The sequence below is a fragment of the Onychomys torridus genome, chromosome 2 (assembly GCF_903995425.1).
Source record: "Onychomys torridus chromosome 2, mOncTor1.1, whole genome shotgun sequence".
NCBI lineage: Eukaryota > Metazoa > Chordata > Mammalia > Rodentia > Cricetidae > Onychomys > Onychomys torridus.
Window position 1 is genome coordinate 79,562,534 of NC_050444.1, and position 8,578 is coordinate 79,571,111.

The 8,578-nt window shown below is 37.2% G+C and overlaps 1 non-coding gene across 1 annotated transcript; it reads right to left on the reverse strand.

Annotated features, from left to right (window-relative positions):
• Positions 1 to 4,790: 4,790 nt before the first annotated feature.
• Positions 4,791 to 4,897, reverse strand: LOC118578927. The gene has a single exon (XR_004944317.1). It is a non-coding gene; the product is annotated as a U6 spliceosomal RNA (small nuclear RNA).
• Between the last annotated feature and the right edge of the window lie 3,681 nt (positions 4,898 to 8,578).

Genomic DNA, 8,578 nt, shown 5'->3' on the forward strand with positions numbered 1-8,578 from the left:
ACACAGGAAAAACATTTAGCTACAAATTTCATACTTATAAAATTTTGAAAAGTTGGTAGACATCCAGTTGTCTTTTGAGGAAGATTCTCATCAGCTACCACATGGTATTAATCTCACTGGTTAGGCCTTAGACACATGGTCACACATGATTGTAATAAAAACTAGAATATATAGTATTTATGCCAGACAGTTACATGTATAGTTACAACTTGGAGATTCTATTAATATAAGAAAGAGAGACCGGGTGTTGGGAAATACATAATAATCTCTGATACACTAATGATAAAAAGCTTTTAAATGCTGAGTTTTACTTAGGACTTATTATGTTCTAATTTCTATTCTAAACACTTGGCCACACTTCAGTACTAGATAAGATATGATGAGCCCTAGTTTGTAAATAAGAAAACTGGGGCATTGAATGCTTAAGTAGCTTACTCAAGACTAGCTAAAAAGTATGATACCAAGTTTTAAATCCAGGTAGTCTGGCTTTAACATCCATCTTAATAAAGACACACATTTAAAAAAAGGAATGTTAGTTTTCAGTCTGCTGTGTGTTTTACAGATACTTTCTCTCTATACTTCATAAAGTATAACTCAAAAAGTTTGCAACGCCTTTAATCCCAGCACTTGAGAGGTAGAGCCAGGAGGATCTCTGTGAGTTCGAGGCCAGCGTGGTCTACAAAGTGAGTTCCAGGAAAGGAGCAAAACTACACAGAGAAACCCTGTGTGTGTGGTGGTGGGGGGGGGGGGGGTGTTGCAACATTGTAGCATATGTGAATGTAGGTATAGTTTGAGGCCAGCCTGGTCTACAAAGCGAGTTCCAGGAAAGGTGCAAAACTACACAGAGAAACTGTGTGTGTGTGTGTGTGTGTGTGTGTGTGTAGGGGGGGGTGTTTGCAACACTGTAGCAATTACTTTTCTTTCTTTTACTTTGTAAGTGTGTTTGTATGTACATATGTGAATGTAGGTGTCTCTAGAGCTTAGAGGTCCTGGATCCCTCTCTGGTTAGAGTTACAGGCAGTTGTAAGCTACCTGATGTAGGTGCTGGAAATTGAAATCAAATTGAATCAGGTGTTTCAGAAGGTGAGTACATATTCCTTCTCTCTCTCTAATCTGAACAATTACATTTCTCTGAAAATTCTAGTTCATCATTTTTGCACCATTGTTATTTTAAATCTAAATGTAAATCAAACAAGTTGAGATACATACTCGAACATAAACTAAGCTGAAGAGTCATCATGAAAGAGGGAAGGGAGAAAATCCATTGTGCTGACTGATACAGGGTTCACTGTTGTGTTCACATGCGGTGGGGCCATGGCCATGATGAAATGTTTCACATTTATTAGATGCGTACTTTGCATCATGCCAAGAAAGAAGTTACAGAGCCTTGACTGAAGGTGCTTTCCTTTTAACATCCCTTCAGATAAGTCTAAGCATCGCTGCCAGGATGCTATTTTATTATAATATAATATAATATAATATAATATAATATAATATAATGTAATGTAATGTAATGTAATGTAATAAATATCACTAATGCAGGACTTCACCACGCTCTCAGATCTCTGACTCCTACAGCATATAGACTGAAAACTTGAGTCTAGAACAGCCCTATTTACTGTGGAACTCTGAACCACTGGCCATTCTCTGAATATTCTCATTTTACTCCTCTCAAGTCTACTGGACAATGCTCTATTTTTTTTTCACAATAATAATTGTTTTGCTCATGTCTGCCTTGCCCACAGACCACAATCTTCCTTAGATCATGGTTCATGGGCCATGCCTTAATTATCTTTATGCCTTACCCAAGGAATGAAAATTTATTCTAAAATTTCTTTTAAAATAACAAATAATCCATCCTTGTACTTCTGTTAAATGTAGGTTTTCAGTATTCTTGCAGGGATATTAATGTGTATAAAATGCTCCCCAAGCATGAGTACATGCTTGCTAAGTGAGCATGGCATGAATATAGCAAATAGTCATCTTGAGACAGAATTGCACATCAGCTCAAACCAGATCATGCAGAAAATCTGGATATATGGAATGAAAAGGGTATTGCATAAATGTGTTACATAAGTAATTTATTGTCCTGTGAGAACTAATTTATAGGTGTGACCTCTTGTACTATCTTTTGATCTTCCTGAAGGAACTGTTTTGCATCAGTAGAGGAGAAGAGATATTTTAGCACAACATAGCAGGAGATAATTACTGCTGAAAGAGCTGTGGTTGTGGCAACATTAGCATAAGAAAACTCTACAGATGCAGAAGAGAAACCTAACATTACCTTTTCATCAAATGCAAGAAATCATGCATTCTTAACCCGTTTTTTGCAGCATTCACCTTTGCAAACATGATTACCTTCTCTCAGGTGTTCAACTCCTCGTTTTTTTTTTGGGGGGGAGGGTGGTGTTATGAGCCATTTCACATGGTGTTGGACCTTTTATATACATTGAAAATCCATGTAAGCTTAGATTCTGACCAAGATAAAAACATTACCATATGTTGGACTTGAGTGTATAACTCAGAGAATATTGGCTGGAATAAATAAAAAATAATTGGATCACTGTTTCCTTGGGGCATATGGAAAGGCTAACTACAATTTAAAACTTTCTTGATTAACATTCCCCTCAAATGCCTCACAATTGGTTGCCTAACGAAATTAAAGGATTTCCTCAAACTTACATAGACATAGTACACAAGCCTTCTATCCAGTAAGGTGTCATCATTCTCTCATAAATTCACTCCTCAATTATTTTTATTACATTTATTTATTTATTCATTTGATGTATGGGTGTGGGAGGGCACTTGTGTGGAGGTCAAGTGTCTAGGGAACTAGCAGCTTTACATAAAAACCTATCATTCCCTGAGGAAATTACTGTCATAAGAGTATGGAAATATAACAAGGAAATAATGACTTATTATCTCAACAGATAAGTTGTAGAGATACAAAAGAATAATTGATTAAATAACTAATATTGCATAAGATTAACCACACCTATGGGAATTCTAGGCATTTAGGACACAAAAACCATAACTTAGTACCACTGTGTACCTAATGAAAAGTGAGTCAACTTAAAAAATAAATAAACCCAATTGCTAGACTTACACATTTATTTATTTATTTATTTATTTATTTATTTATTTATTTATTTGCTTGTTTATTTTGAGACAGGATCTTGTAGCCAGAAGTTTCCCCAGTCCTGCCTTGCCTAGCAGTCTGGACAAATCTCTCCCACCCGTATTCTGCAGCCACTTGGTCCAAAGTAAACACACAGAGGCTTATATTACAAACTTTTACAAACTATATGGCCTATGGGTCAGGCTTCTCGCTAGCTAGCTTTTATCACTTAACTCATTTCTATTAGTATATTAATTAATATTAATTATAACATTATATTGATTATATTAATTCATAAATATATTAATTAATATAATTATTAATATAAATTAACTCATTTCTATTAATCTATATGTTGCCACGTGGCCATGGCATTACTGGTCTGCAGGCATCTTGCTCCTTCTATGGTGGGCTGTCATCTCCTCTGCCTCTGCCTTTTTCCTTCTTGTCTCTCTCATGGATTTCCTGCCTGGCTATAACCTGACTTGCCGTAGACTAGAGCAGCTTCTTTATTAATAAATCATAGCAACACATATTCACAGCATACAGAAAGATCATCCCACAGCAGGGTCTCTCTGTAGCTCTAGCTGTCCTGGGACTCAGTATGTAGAAATGGTCTGTATTGCCTGCCTCTGCCTCTCTAGTGCTGGGATTAAAGGTGTTCACCACAACGAGCTAGACTTGTAAATTTAGCTGAGTGTGATATCCCTGTAATCCCAGCATTCAGGAAGCTGAGGCAGGAAGACTGCAAGTTCAAGGTCAGATTATGCAGAAAAGACCCTGTCTCAAAGCTAAACAAAGGGATGTTTTGAGATGGCTCAGTGGTTAAGAACATTGGTTCTTCTTGCAGAGGATCTGAGTTCTGTTCTCAGGAGCCACATGGTAGCTACAATCCTCTGTAATTCCACTTCCAGGGGATCCAAGCATGCATGTGCCACACATACTTACATGCAAGCAAAACAATGATACACACCAAAAATAATAAATCTAAAAATATTTTTAAAATAGCAAGAGCTATCTATCTCTGGTTAAACTATGGATTGTGGGGTTGGTTTTTTTTTTTTGCATTTTAATTATCTTTATTTAAAAATAAAAACCAAACCCAACCCCAAACTAGGTAATAAAAACATTTGTTCCAAATAGATAGTATACAAATTTTTTTCTTGTGTGTGTTTTAAAGACTTAAGAAAGTTCTAATATCATGAATAATTTCATCCTGATTGATTTTGTAGTGCAGCATAAAAAAAAAAAAAACCAAGTAAGTGGAAGAGTGTGTAAATTTGTCATTTATGTAAAAAAGTTTTTCTCTTTGTAGTATTTGTTGTGCAATAGCAAACAAAACCATTACAGATTATACTTTTTAAAAAAGATTTATTATTATGTATACAGCCTGTATAACTGCAGGCCAGAAAAGGGCACCAGATCTCATTACAGATGATTGTGAGCCACCATGTGGTTGCTGAGAATTGAACTCAGGACCTCTGGAAGAGCAGTCAGTACTCTTAACCTCTGAGCCATCTCTCTAGCCCCCAAGATTATACTTTTTTACAATGTGGTAAAACCTCTGAAACAGGCACATGATAAGTCTCTGACCACAGGCAAAAACTGCTATTTATTAAAATAGACTTGACTTTAGCTACATAAACATGTGAAGGTTTCAATTTTAGTATTAAAAAATACGGAACACTTCACAAATTTTTGTGTCATCCTTGCACAGGGGCCATGGTAATCTTCTCTATATCATTCCAATTTTAGTAGATGTGCTGCTGAATCAAGCACTCAACTTGGAATTTTTAAAATATTATTTTTTTAAACATGTGTATGGATATTTTGCTTGCAGGTATGTATGCATAACACACATGCAGAGCAGGCCAGAAGGTGTCCAATCCCCCAGCACTGGAGTTACAGACAGTTGTGAGCTACTGTACGTGCTGGGAACTGAATCCTAATGCTCTTCGGGAGTAGCAGGTGCCGAACCATCTCTCAAGCCGCTAACTTGGAAGCTTAAGCTAGAATAAATTAAAGCAAATGTCTCAGATACCCAGAGTAGCCTATATCATGTCTGTAAAACATGGACAGCCTATTACCTTTTCCTCTCCTCCCTCTAAGTCTCAGTGTTGTCTGTGGTTTCCCTGATTGCTTTGTTATGTTTTAAAATGAAGGTGATGAGGCACTGGACCACATTTGGAAAGATGACATGCATTAATAATTCCATATGCAGGAGAAATAATTTTAGGAAAAGCTGAGTGTACATAATGTCTCATGTTGGAGCATAGGCTGGCCTAGAAATCATAATGCAGCCTGATTTGGCCCAAAATTCATGGCAAACTTCTTGCTTTGGCCATGGGATTACAAATACTGGGATTACAAATGTAAAGTCACCAAGCTTGGCTTTTGTCGTATCATATTTTTAATTTAGGATCAAGCTTGTATTTAAGAATAAACAAATAACTGTTGAACACCTGCTATATATTCCTCATGTACAAACTTAATAGGAAGTTAGGCAACTAGTCCTAACAGGAAGTGGGGAAAATAGTAAAACCATAAAATCAGGGCTTGTTTCCTTCACCTCCAATATGTATTCTTTAGCCAGGCCCTCCATGCAAGTGTCAGTGATCATCAATTCATTCAATATAGATGAACAAATAGTGTTACTATATACCAGCATTGTTGTGGGGCAGAAATGCTCTTAAATAAGACACTGTATATCTGTACTTCTGAATGTTCCTCTTATACACCAAATAATTGACATCAGTGGTTCCCAATGGGAAGTAATTTTGTCCCCTTAGAAGACATTTGGAGACAATATTTCCTTGTCAAATTTGGGGCTATGATGGGCATCTAATATGTAAAGACAGAAATGCTGCTAAAAGTCCTGTAGTGAGCAACTCAGATCTCACCCTCACTGCTGCCACAAAGCATCGTCTGTCCAATAGTACCAGCAGTACCACATTCCTAAGTCTGGATCAGACTTTCTCCCCAACTCTTATATATATATATATATATGAAACCTACCTCTTTCTCTGCAGAGCTTTTACATTTTACTTAAGGAGAAAATGTATTTCCTCACTTTTCTCAAAATACTTATCTAGACTTATTTGGCATTATCTTTATGTCCCTAAGTACCTCTTTCCCCTTCTAAGTTAATTCTCCTTTAATATTTATATTCCACCGGTTCCTCACATTATTGTATACCATAAACAAAAATGTATTCCATATCATAGGAAGATTAAAAGACTAAAAATCAGGTGAAGAGTTCATTCCCTTTGGTTTTGTTATCATCCTTTCTCATCTCCAAAATTGTTTCAGAGGTTTTTCTTTTCATGTACATTTTCATTCTGTCCCACATGAGTAATGACTTTTTTGTGTCTAAAAGGACTTCATTGTATTCTACCCTAAAATACTCTGTAAAACTTACAGTATTTTGGTTCCTTTAAAATTTTCCAGTAGCCCCTGTGACTTCACCACCTGTTTCCTAGACCAATTTAGCTGAGTTCTTCAGCCTTTTGTCTGCACAGTGCTAGAGAATTTGGATTATGTCTACTACTGCTGTCTAAAACTTCCAGTAGTTAGTTAGTGCCTATACATCGATAACTGTTGGTGATTAAGTAGTCAGTTTACAAGGTACTAAGCTTGGTATATGGCATAAGTTAGTTCAGAAGGAAAAAAACAAAGTTAAAGGGGTTGAGTGATGGATTCAGAACTCTGCATGTAGCCAGAATTCAGATTCAAAGCTGTCACATGCCAACATCTACACACTGGATATGACTCTTCACTCCTTAAGGAGTCAGTCAGCCTCCTTAGTTTGGCCTTCAGAACTCTTGGTGTTCTGGCTTTAAACGTTTTCCAGCTACTGCTGACCTTCATTCAAATCACACTCATGCCGAATTAACCACTCATCACTATATCCCATCTCTTTGCTTTCTTTTCTTCTGTCAGTACCTCATATGATAATCTCTGTCTACATAAGCCTTCTCATGCATCTCTATAGCTTCAAATGCCTACTGATCTTCTAAAGTCCAACTCAACTCTCTCAGCTTCCTTTGGTCTCCTCTGACCACACACTCCACCCCCACCACCACATACAGGTTTTCTCATTTTCAAACATAGGCATGCTTTGCTGCTCTTTCTATACTCTCACCTGGTTGAGAGGAGCATATTTGTCACCCAACACTAATATTTGTATGTAGCTCTTTGTAAATACTCTTTTATATATGGTGTGTGTGTGTGTGTGTGTGTGTGTGTGTGTGTGTGTGTGTGTGTTTGCGTGCACTGGAGAGATGACTCAGCAGTTAGGATCTCTGTCTGCTTTTCCAGAGGACCCAAGTTCAATTTCCAGTACCCTCATGGCAGCTCCCAACCATCTGTTTCTCGAGTCCCAGGGCGTCTGACGCTGTCTTCTGGCCTCCGAGAGCACCAGGCACACATACAGGTAAAACACTCACATACATAAAATAATTTTTTAAAAAAGAACTTAGGGAAAAGTAGAAGCTCAACAAATGTTTGATTGCTTCTGATGTTCACAACAATTCTGCAAGATACTGATATCCTTTACTAACAAATAAGGGAACTGAGGGTCATAGAAGTTAAGTGACCTGCCCAATTGTACAGGTGCCCCAGGATGACTCAAGCTTAATTCTACCTGTGACTTCAGGCTTTGGTCCCTCCTACACAGATGTCCTAGCACACACTTTTCTCTTAGTGGCTACTAAGTAAGTGTTGAGCCAATGAGTAAATGTGTGTTAAAGAACGTATTATTACAGATAGAGAGTCATGAGAGAGTCATTGGTCATAAAAAAGAAGAGTACCCTTCAGCTGTGATTCACCTTCATGTGCAGCATTTATCACTCACTGAAGCAAAAGGAAAACAAACCCTCCCGTCCTGATAAAATAGCGTATGCAGCAATGTGTTGAGAATACGCTTGAGAATTATACACTTGAGTTATATATTATACACTTGAGAATACACCTTTGACAAATGCTTTGTTGTTATTTAAAATCAGTAGTAGTTAGAAAACTGGGGCTTAATTTTTCATTTTCTATCAGTTTCATCTAGTAAAATTTATCATTTTCTTCCTTGCTGTTTCTTCTTTTTTGTTTGTTTGTTTTTTATTTTTTTATTTTATAATTTAATTTTAGATATCATCCACGGATTCCCCTGTCCGCCCTCCTCCCCTCCCCCCCTCTCCACAGCCCATCCCCCATTCCCATCTCCTCCAGGGCAAGGACTCCCCTGGGGATTCAGCTCAGCCTGGTAGATTCAGTCAAGGCAGGTCCAGTCCCCTCCTCCCTATTTAGAAAAGCCACTGCAATACAAAAGATTGTTTAAACATTCAGTATATTTTCTTTTGTTTTTACAGCATTGTCTTTTACATTCAGAAGTTCTAGGGTTGTGTGTGCACATGTGTATAATATATGAAAAGTATTTACAATTTAATTTTCTTTACAGTTTTTTGAGAC